The sequence below is a fragment of the Triticum dicoccoides genome, chromosome 1B (assembly GCF_002162155.2).
Source record: "Triticum dicoccoides isolate Atlit2015 ecotype Zavitan chromosome 1B, WEW_v2.0, whole genome shotgun sequence".
NCBI classification, from domain to species: Eukaryota; Viridiplantae; Streptophyta; class Magnoliopsida; order Poales; family Poaceae; genus Triticum; species Triticum dicoccoides.
Genome location: NC_041381.1, coordinates 512,559,604 through 512,570,850, shown reverse-complemented (window position 1 = coordinate 512,570,850; position 11,247 = coordinate 512,559,604). Strand labels below are relative to the sequence as shown.

At 45.0% G+C, this 11,247-nt stretch overlaps 1 pseudogene; it reads right to left on the bottom strand.

The window, feature by feature from the left end:
• Window positions 1–4,286: 4,286 nt before the first annotated feature.
• On the bottom strand, window positions 4,287–11,002 carry LOC119350526 (annotated as a pseudogene).
• Window positions 11,003–11,247: the final 245 nt, after the last annotated feature.

Genomic DNA, 11,247 nt, shown 5'->3' with positions numbered 1-11,247 from the left:
AGTTGGCTAGAATCATGTTTTTAGTTGGCCAGAAAGTGTGTATTAGTCGATTTTTTCTTATCACATCATGGTCAGTTACAGACATTTTACTTTTTATTTTTTTTAAATGAATCAGTACTGAATCTTTTTTTTTGTGTTGATGCAGAAAAAGGCAAAGATTGCGAAAGTGGTCAATGACCTATGCAAGGCTGTAACTGAACAGGTTGGCACCTTCATTGAAGCAGTTGCCAAGATCGATGACAAGGAACCGGATATTGATCCTTACGTACAGAAGCCATCAATGCAAACCGAGGCGTCACACCGTTCTCCAAAAAGAAAGAGATGGGGGTCAACTATACAAGAAGAAGAAGAGTTTGTTGAGGATGAGTCAGAAGAAGATGAGGAAATGGAAGTAGCGATAGATGTTGACGATGATGGGGACACAAACGCGGATGAATCAGAGGAGGAAGACAAGGATGAGGATGACAATGAAGAAGATGCAGAGGAGGAGGAGGAAGAGGAGGAGGAGGAGGAGGAGGAGGACAAACAAGAAGAGGACAAATGAGAGGAGGAGGAGGAGGAGGAAGAAGATAGTGAGGCAGAGGAGGAGGAAGAAGAAGGTGAGGCCGAAGAGGGGGACGGGGACAAAGGTGCAACAGTTGATGGCAGTGAGAGGGGAGAAGACAAAGGCGCAGCAGCTGATGGCAGTGAGAGGGAAGAAGACAACGATGAAGAAGACGAGGACGGTTATGGTGATGATGTTGGGGGATCCAATGGAGGCAGCGGCAGCAGCGATGATGATGATGATGATGACAACGCCCCTGGTTCTGGTGGTACAGGCGGCAACACATCCAGGAGGACTAGCACTTCTGCCACCCCTGCCAGCAGCAACAATTCATTGAGTAGCAGGAGCACACTACAGATGTTAATCGACAAAACTTGCTGGAAAGACAAGGATTTGCCTAAGTCAAAGAAAAATGACGAAGCAGAGTCTCAAGGCAGCATTGATATGTTCAAGCTCTGCAACTTGAAGCCAGCTTTGCCAACCACCTTTCCCGTGCCAGATTTTAGCGACCAAGATATGTGTGAGAAGATCAACTTTGCCATTGACAAGAGCCTGTTCTTATCAAGTGTTGCTGAAAAGAATCAAATTGACATGGAGGAAGCAGAAAAGGGTCTTGACTGGGTTCATTCAAAGGAAAAATACAAGGAATATCTGAAGCAACTTCCAGACCTAAGCTCCGGCAAGAGCAAGGCAGCATCCATGGCAAACCCTCACGTGGTCCAGAAGCGTAAATCAGTTTCAATGAAGAAGAATCTGCAGTTGCCTGAAACCAAGGAGAAGATGGTGAGTGCAGATGCTGAAGTAAATATGGTCAAGGAAGTTGTGCTTCAAACTGATATGCCAACTGTAGTGAGCAGAGAGCCAACCACCATCACAGGAGTTCAACAGATCAAGGGGAAGACTCCCCTTTCAACAGTCCCACCAAAACCACCTAAGCAGCAAAAGATTGTCAAGTTTGCCAGGGGCACAAAGGTGGAACATGCCACAAAAGGTTTGGGGTTCAGAGACGAGAGAGAACTGTGAGCCGTAACCATTGATGCAGGGGTGCCAAGTTCTGCTAGGTTGCTGCCAACTCAGACTGGAAAGATGCCAACCACAGATACCAGTGTGCCAACTGATGTGTCAGCTAGCAGCGTGGCCACAGTCAAAACCACCACAGCTGCTCAGGAAGGCACCACTGCAACTGCAAGCCCCAAGGTGCCTACTCATAGAGATGCTTCAACGCCAAACACAAAAGGAGGTGATCCTGCTACCAAATTGCCGTCCCCAAGAGCCAGCACACAGCAGCCAAGCAAGCCTGCATCACCAAGAGCTGACTCTCAGCAACCATTAACACAAGAGGAGGTATTCAAGATTATATGTAGGTGCAAGCCTCCAAGGCCGCCAACTACAAGACTATCGCGAACCAAGTCAGTGAATGATGCACCCGTGTTTGTGCCGCAAGGAGATGCCTTGGTCCTTGAACCCATACGAAGATCAAAGTCTTATCATGGTGACGGGTTCTGCGATGCACCATCTTTTGACCTCGGCATAGATGGTCATGCTCCAGCACCTGCTCCAGCAGCAGAAACAGCGGAAGGCGGTGTGACTAGTATTGATGAGTGTGAGTTGGACCCAGCAGCTGTGAATGAAGGATGCGCTGCTGCTGATGCTGGCAAGGCAATAGCTCAAGAGCTAGATGTTGGATCACCAGAGAATTTCCACACCCCGATATGCGCAGAACCAGAAGCTGGCATGAGCAGTTCTTCGGGACCACCTATTGCACGAAGACAGAGGAGGGTAATAAGGCCCGTAGCATCTCAAAGGTCTCCATTCATTGACTACAACAAGAAGAAGTCTTTCAGCTCCAATGAGGCAGTGAACAAGCTTTACGCTGCCCTTTTGTATTGGGTCAGGCATCATGAAGGAGCAAATGATGAAGCTACCAGGTAAACTAACTCCCCACAGCCTACATACATATCTTTTTCAGTTGCACAGGACCAGCCACTTAGTTGCACAGAAAGCATATCATGTTGCACAGAACAAGGCTTTTAGTTGCACACTGTTCTGTTTTTCAATTTCATGCATATTTTTTTTGCTTCTGTGACCCTTCGGGCTAACTTGTCTTTTTATTGCTTTCAAAAAAAATTCAGCCCTGAGATAATCAGGTATGGTGATTTCTACATTTCTTTAAAGGAGTTAGTTGATTCGATGAAGCCGGTTCAATGGCTGTCAAAAATTGTTATTGAGACTGGAGTCTTACACATCATGGAGAGCTTACCAGAAGGGTCAAAGAAGGTTGTTATGCCACTGAGGTTTTCGGTAAGTTTTTCCAAAACCTTCCTTACCCTTATCTTTGTTCTGTAGCACTTTTTTTGTTGACCAATTGAGCCATGCTTTATAATCTCTGCAGATGAATTTACAGCAAGGTATCCACAACGTGAATGAGATAAACAAGAAGTTTGACTGTAAGATCCGTCTCGACAAGAAGGACTTGGTGAGTGCTGTGCCCACATGATCCATCTCTTTTTGTTGACACCCACAACATGTTCAGTTGCGCACGACACATCTGTTAGTTGGCACATACTTGTTGCAACCTGTTTTTAACTTTGACCAAGTCTTTTACTGCTTTTTCTTAGCTACAGCCTGTATATGTGTCTGAAATCGTTCACACTTGCAGGTCATGCTGCCAGTGCTCGAGTGCGTTGATGTAACCGATAAGGAGGGAGGGAGGCATTATTGGGTCTTCAATGTCAACTTGAGGGACGGACGCTTCAAAGTTCTTGATTCAAGCAGGACGCTAGATGACATTGAGCTGATGACCACCGCCTCTACCATCGCGGGGGCAGTACGCCAGCTTTGGAGGAAGCATTACCCAAAGTTCAGCATCGAGCACTTCCAGATTATTGACATTGACGTATCGAAGCAGATCGGCAAGTAAGACAATAAGCATGGCTATCTTCTCAATTTCTTACCATCATTTTGTAGTTTTCAAAATTTTCTACATGTGCAAACTTTAGTTTTTTAAGACACAGTACTAGTCTGCAACCTGTTTGTCATTTTTATGAGTTTCTAATGGATTATCTAGCCACTTTGCAGAATGGCACATAAGTAGTTGCACAGTGGCACATAAGCAGTTGCATAGTGGCACATAAGCAGTTGCACTGTAGAACATAAGCATTTGCACAGAGTGCATTATCTTTATTGGTTTTAATTTTATGTGACAATTTTTCTGTTCTTGCCCATTGCAGTAACGAGTGTGGGCTGTTTGCACTGCTTAACGCCACCGAGTGGAACAGTAGCCAACTGTCCAACTACGAACCCAAGGAAGTACTCAACATCAGGAAGAAGCTGGCATATGACTGGGTCACCAGCGTGCACAACAACGCCCCATGGAGGAAGTTGCTGAGATATGACAAGGACTAGGTCAGTACTCTTTTTCTTTCTCTGCTCCATGGAGGTAGTTGCTGGTTTGCACAATTTTTAAGCAGATTTTGTAGTTGCACACTAGTAGCAATTCCTTTTGCAAGTCAATGTCATCACTTTTGTTCGATACATTAGGAGCACTGGACATACAATTGTTCAACAACTAAATATTTAACCAGTTGCCAACAAAGGCACAAATAGCAACCTTTTTTACACAGTGCATAAATTACATAAAGAGATATCATAGATGCTGAATGTGTCCACTTGGTCCCAATATTGCTAAAAAAACACCATTCTTTTCTCTTTTTGTCTCAAAGTTACAAATGATGAAACATAATCACAGTAGCCTGAGTGGACACACACCAGCAGTCTGCTCTATAGATTGGCACTGGCTGCATTTGTTTTTCTTCTTTGGGTGTAGCTCCAGCGCCGATTTGTACCGTCGACTTTTTGCCCTACCCTTTGTAGTAGACCTTGGAGGATCCCTGGGCACAAAATCACCAGAAGCTTGTGCAGGGGATGCAACCTCCAATGGGGAAGTAGGACCATCACGATCACCTGTGTGATAATCATATAAAAGATTTAGTACTTTTTTTGTTGTGCAACCAGCACTGATGTTCTCTACAACCACACAACCTATGCTGTGCAACTAACTGGTTGCTGTGTGCAAGTTAAGTTGAAAAAAACACCTGTAGTAGCACGGCCCATCATGGTACTTGGATTGTAATCCTTATGGGTAGAACAGGACTAACAAGTTAGATTTTTATCTTGATCCTCAAACTAACACAGCGCACGCAACTAGGCAGCATGTTCTGTGCAACTGGGCAGGATGATATGTGCAACTGAAGTCACACACCCTAGTTTTGTTGGGAATTGGGGAAGGTATTTTTACCTCGGTGATGAGCCCCCTGAGTCCTGCCTGTAGGTCCATTGGGAGTAGCACGCAGGGCACTGCTAGTTGGGCCAGGCGGGGGAGGAGGTCTTTGAGGGTTGGCATCACCTATAGCCAGAACAGGACAAACAAGTTAGTTGTGTTATCTTTGATGCTCGAACTAACACAGCGTGCGCAACTAGGTAGCCTGTTTTCTGTGCAACTGAGCACCATGATGTGTGCAACTGGAGTTATAGACCTAGTTTGATGGGGAGTTGGGACAGGTAATTACCTGGACGATGAGGCCCCTGAGTGCTGCCTGTAGGGCCAGGAGGTGGAGGATGTCCTTGAGGGTTGACATCATCTATATCCAGAACAGGAAAACAAGTTAGTTGTGTTATCTCGATGCTTGAACTAACACATCATGCACAACTAGGCAGCATGTTTCTGTGCAACTGGCCACCATGATGTGTGCAACTGGGCACAATGATGTGTGCAACTGAAGTTACACACCTAGTTAGATCAGGAGTTGGGGCAGGTAATTACCTGGATAATGAGCCCCCTGATTGCTTCCTGGAGGTGGAGGAGGTCCTCGAGGGTTGCCATCATCTGATGGCCCCGTGGCAGCAGTCGGTTTTTTCTTTTTCTTGGACTTGTTCAGGTGGCCGATCTCGGTACGTGCTGCGCGCATATGCTTGTATACAATAGCTTGTGCTGGATCAGAACCACTCGCAAACTTTGCTAGTTTCTGAAAATCGTATATCATGTTCCTCTCCCTTATCTGCTTCTTTGACCGAGGAGGCATTTCATCCGGTTGCTCATAACCAGTCCCTGGCGCACTAGGTACAGCAGTAGGTGTCCACCGTCTTAGCAGGTACCTTTCCGGTATGACATCAACTCCAATATAGGTGAACACCTTGAGGATGTGGCAACAGAGGATGCCGTCCTTGTCCATTTTACAGCACTCACACAAATAGGAACCCTCCTCCACCCTTGCCTGCACCAAGTAGTTTCGGGAACCATATTTGGCAACAAATTCCTGGTTCGGTTTGAGCTCAAATATATCAGCACCAACTTGGAATGCATTATAACGTCCAATCAGCTCAAACTCTTCTCTGAACTTGCGGTAAAGGTCCCTAGTATAGGTTTTGTAAGCTTGCTTCTCTATTGGGAAGTTGGACCACAACTCAATCTCAAGGTGTTCTGTCCTGTAATCATTGCAGCCTTCCTTGGCAAGGATGTGGTTCTGGATTTTTTCATATTGCTTGACGAAGTTCAGCATTGAGTTGTGTGGGTTCACATATCTTTTCAGGACGGCGTTGAACCCCTCACTATGCTGTGTAGACTGTAGGAACGGGAAGAACCTGTGCTTGAAGTAGCACGGCACCCAAGTTGACCTGTATTCGTACAACTTCTCAAAGTGCATGTGTGTCATAGCCTCGTACTTCACCATTAACCCAGCCCAATTCTGCTCAAACTCGTCTATAGTGAAGCTGAAGTCAACATACTTGTTGAAATCATCAGAGAGTCCTGGATTCCGGCATAGCAGCCAACCAACTTTTTCCTGAGCCTTTTTCATGATGTGCCATCAACAACAGCGGTGCACGGGGGTTGGAAAGATGCTCTGTATTGACTGCCTCATTGCACCATCCTGATCGGTGATGAAGTTGTCAGGAGGTTTGCCATCCATAGCCTCTAAGAATGCTCCAAAGACCCAATCAAAGCTCGATGCCAACTCCTGCCTCACAAACGCGCAACCCAGCATGAAAGATTGGCCATGTCGGTTTATTCCTCTGAAGGGCGCGAACGGCATATTGTACATGTTGGTCATGTAGGTGGTGTCAAACGATATGCAATCGTGGTATGCCTCCGCATAAGCTTTTCGAGCTAAGCCATCCACCCAAAATATGTTGACAACTCTGTCCTCTTCATCATATTTCACCTTATAGAAGAAGTCTGGATCAGTTTTTTTGTATATCCTTGAAGTGCGCAATTGTCTCAATCAGGTCACCCTCCTTTGTGTCATCTCTACGGAAACTTGTACAAAGATTAGTTATTGCCTTTGGTCCGAATGGCACCATCATGTCAGATCCATAGAACTCTGCCATTACATGCATCATACGTCCTGCATAATACAAAAACAAACAGTGTATCCTTTTTTTAGTTGCACGAATGCGCACATCCAACTGCTCAGTAATAGGACATGTGTTGGCACAGAAGATAATCGCAGGAAATGGACACCTAGCTGCATCTTTTTAAAAACACTTTTGCACTTTTTGCATACATGACATTGTTTATTTGCACAGTAAAGACAATCTAGTTGCACAACTACACATGAAGTGAAGTCATTTCAGTTGCACACCAGTTGGACAGCAGTTGCACAGTTAAGTCGTTTCAGTTGCACAGTAGTACCATAACAGTTGCACACTGGACTGCCTAGAGGAAAACTTAATTCTTTAAGGGATATAGAAAAACACCACACCTGTAGTCAAGTTGCAGTTATAGAAGATGCGCAGAAACTCCTTTTCATCAGGTGAGATGCCTTGGTGGGATCTCAAGTATTTGGATAATGAAGGTTTGTTCACGAGCGGATGATTGTGGTCACGAACAAAGTGCGTCACCTCCCATCACCCATCTATCAGCTTCACCAACATTTTCGCTTTGCACTGAGTCTGCTTTATTGTCTCGCGTTTGCGCTTCTTCTTCTTCTTACTAGTACCAGCCTCCTCTTCAGCAAATATTGGAGGTTCTTCTTCCATCTCCTCATCACTGTCAACAGATTTTGGATCTGGAATAGGGTCCAGGACAGGAGGAGCCTCAGCTCCTCCATCATCAGCTTTGGGCTTCTTGACCATGTTGCAGCAAAACTGTTGTTTTATCAATTCATTGGTGCGGGGTGTCCGTCGAGATGCGTTCATCTTGATAGAGAAACCCATCCATAGTGCATAGCTGTTGTAGTGATCCTTAGCAATTTGAAGGCTGTCAAACCTCATGCCAACATAGGGTTCCATAGGTTGAGAACCAGCCTCATCCTCTCCTTCTTCTTCTTCTTGCATAGCTCCGTCAATAGCCCCAGCTCCTAGCTTAGTCCTGGTTGGACAAGGAACATTTTCCTCGGTTCCCGTGTCATCTAGAGTATGGCTCTCTGACTGCAAAGACACCACTACAGGGGCACCACGGGTTGATGGCTATCCTGCCACATTGTCATGGCCCATAGGGTTTCCACCATGACTTGCCTGCGTGTAGTAAACAGATCGAACATTTTCTGTCCAGTTTCCTTGTGGTATGCTGGGTTGCTGCTGATCCGTATCATGAGGAAGCTCATTGAGATCAGGAGGCAACTCATTGAGATCAAGCATTTTTTTCCTTTTTTTGATGCTGCCACACACTCACTGCACATATAAAAAAGAAGAAAGTGATGTCATCAGTTGTTAATCATAGGAAAGAGTGTTTCAAACAACCTAAAAACTTAGTAAATAGGCAGTTGCACACCATTTTATGACAATTTTAGTTCCAAAAGCAACATGTCTGTAGCAGAATCTTTTATTATAACATGCACACATTTTTTTTTGTTTTTGCACACAGTTTTTATGTTAGTTGCACAGTTTGCAGTAAATAGTTGGTAAGAACTTGACTCCTTTTTACCATAGAGTTTTCTGACTTTTTCCTCTGCTTTTGTTGCAATGATCCGCAGGGTTTCCGTTGGCAAGGAACTTATTCATATTTTGCTGCACATAATTGGGACACAATTTGATGCTACTTTTTTCAGATGCAAAATCCAGGTGAAAGAAGAAAGAAGAATTTGAGGACGAACTATAGATATATGTTTTTCGTCGCCGTTCCTGTTTCTACTACCAGTATATTTGAACATATTTTTACACTATAGCTTTTCAATAGGTGTGCTACCAGAATATATGTGTGGGACAAGCAATATATGCGTGACTACTTTAATGTGGTTTTATGGCTTCAATAACCTTGTTTTTTATCTGTCGCACATATTGCTGCAGAAGTTGCCGTACTGCAGTTTTTTGGTTTTGGCTAGAATAGTTCTTTGAGTTGGCCAGGATGCATATATCAGTTGGCCAGCATGCAAATTTAGTTTGACAGTCAATGTGTTCAGTTTTTGCTAGAATAGATGTTTCAATTTCCCAGGATGCATATATCAGTTGCCAGCTTGCATGTTCAGTTGCAAAGTTCATGTATCCAGTTGGATACAATAGATGTTTTCAGTTTTCCTAGGATGCATATATCAGTTGGCCAGCATGCATGTTCAGTTGCACAACCAATGTGTTCAGTTGGCTAAAATAGATGTTTGAATTTTCATGGATCCATATATCATTTTGGCAAGGATGCATGTTCTGTTGCACAGCCAATGTATTTAGCTGGCTAGAATAGACATTTTCAGTTGGCCAGGATGCATATATCAGCATGCCCAGGATGCATGATCTGTTGTACAGTCAATGTTTTCAGCAGGCTAGAATAGACGTTTCAGTTGGCCAGGATGCATATATCCAGTTGGCAAGCATGCATGTTCACTTGGCTAGAATCACGTATTAGTTGGCTAGAAAATATGTCTTAGTTGACTTGTTGAACACATAAAAGGGGCAGGGGAAACACTTTTGAAGCAGCTTATTTAACACATCCAGGTGGGAGAAACTTGTTTGGCATGCATCAAGTAGTTTTTGGCTTGTTTAACACATCCAACAGTAACATCAAGTAGGCTGGTGTGATGTGCCAGATTCACCTCTTTTTTGAAGCAGCTTCTCCATGGATTTGTCCTAGATCCATGGAGAAGGGGGTTGACATATGCAGTAGAAGAAAGGGGGAAGTGAAGAGGGGAAGAGGGAGCTTACCTACTTGATGCTGCTGCCTGGTATGGCTCTGACCACCCTGCCCTTAGATCTTCTTTTTTGAAGCAGCTCCTTCTTCTACTTTGGGGCTCCCATGGTGACTGTGTAGGAGGAGGAAGAAGGGCTGGGGGCGATTCTGTTGGATGTCCCTCCTTCTGGCATGCATAAGAAGAAGAAGGCAACATGGGAGGGGCTGGGGCGTGGGGGCGAGCGGGCGTGGGGGCGAGCTGGGGACAGCTGGCCACATGGGGGGCGATTTTATTGGTGGACGCTCGATCGGTCTGTTCTGGTGGCCGCTCGATCGTTCGGGATGGTGGCCCCTTCCTTTTCTGTTGCGCGGGGGACAGGGGGTTACCTTTTTCGGCCAGCCGCTCGATCGCGCTAGTGGGCAGCCGGCCGCCCACTAGACGCGTCCATAATAGAAACATAAGAGGTAGAAAGAATGAGAAATTAAGAAAAGCTAGCAACAAAATTGACAACTCACCTGCAAAAATCAATTGCAAGAATGAGATGAGAAAAAATAGCAAAAATGAGAAAGATGATTTAGATGGGTGGATAATTAAAGGAAAAATGAGTATGAACCCCAAAATACCTGATTATTGGTCAGGAATTGGGCATGAGGAGAATATCTTATATGGATCCGACTGCATAGTGGAGAATTACACTGACAAACGAGAAAAAATAATTTCTAAAAAATAATATTTTGGAAGAGTGGGATGATGATATGGATAATTGGGTAGACTTAAGGCCTAGTGTGACGCCCGGATAATTAAGCTACAGTGAATCTCTGTTAAGTATGCCACGTCACCTCGCTTACTGTTGTTAACCTCACGTTAGTTCAAAACCGGTTTGGAATTAAACTTCAAAATAAAGTCGATCGGTGAAATGTTGAAACATTAACACTAAAATGTTCGGTTTGAGTCAAGTAATTCGTACTAAATGTTGGTGAAGAAACCACACTTTTATAAAATTTTGAAATACTCTAAAATGATTAAAACAGTAGCAACCACAATTATTTAAACACCTTTTATAATTAATAAAATATCAAACTAAGTTAATGGGGGACTAGACTTTTTGTGACTGTGGACTAGGTTGAAATACTAATTTAGATGCTAAGTTTATATTTTACTAGAACTAAAATAAATGGCAACTAAAAAAAACAAGAACAAAAGTAAAAACAGAAAAACTAAAAGACCTTCTCCTCCCTTGGGCCTTGGCCCACTAGGACACCAGGCCAGCCCACCTCGCCCCTGCTGCCCCGCTCCCCTGTTCACGGGAGGGCGTGGCCGCGCCGATGCCTGCCACGACACCGGCCATCGCCGTGGCGGCCATCCGGTGGCCCTCCCGGGCGACCACCTCGCCTATAAGGCCGGCACCCTCTTCCCACGGCGCCTGGAACCCTCATCCCCATTCGCCCCTCTCCCTCTCGCATGAGCCGCCGCCCGTGCGTTGCCGTCGTCGCGTCTTCGTCGTCACCGCGCACCGGGGCCTCCCTGAGCTTCACGATGGTGTCTAAGAGCACCGCCTCCCTCCTCTACTCAGACTACATCTAAGGGCTCGAGCTGGGTGCCTCTTCT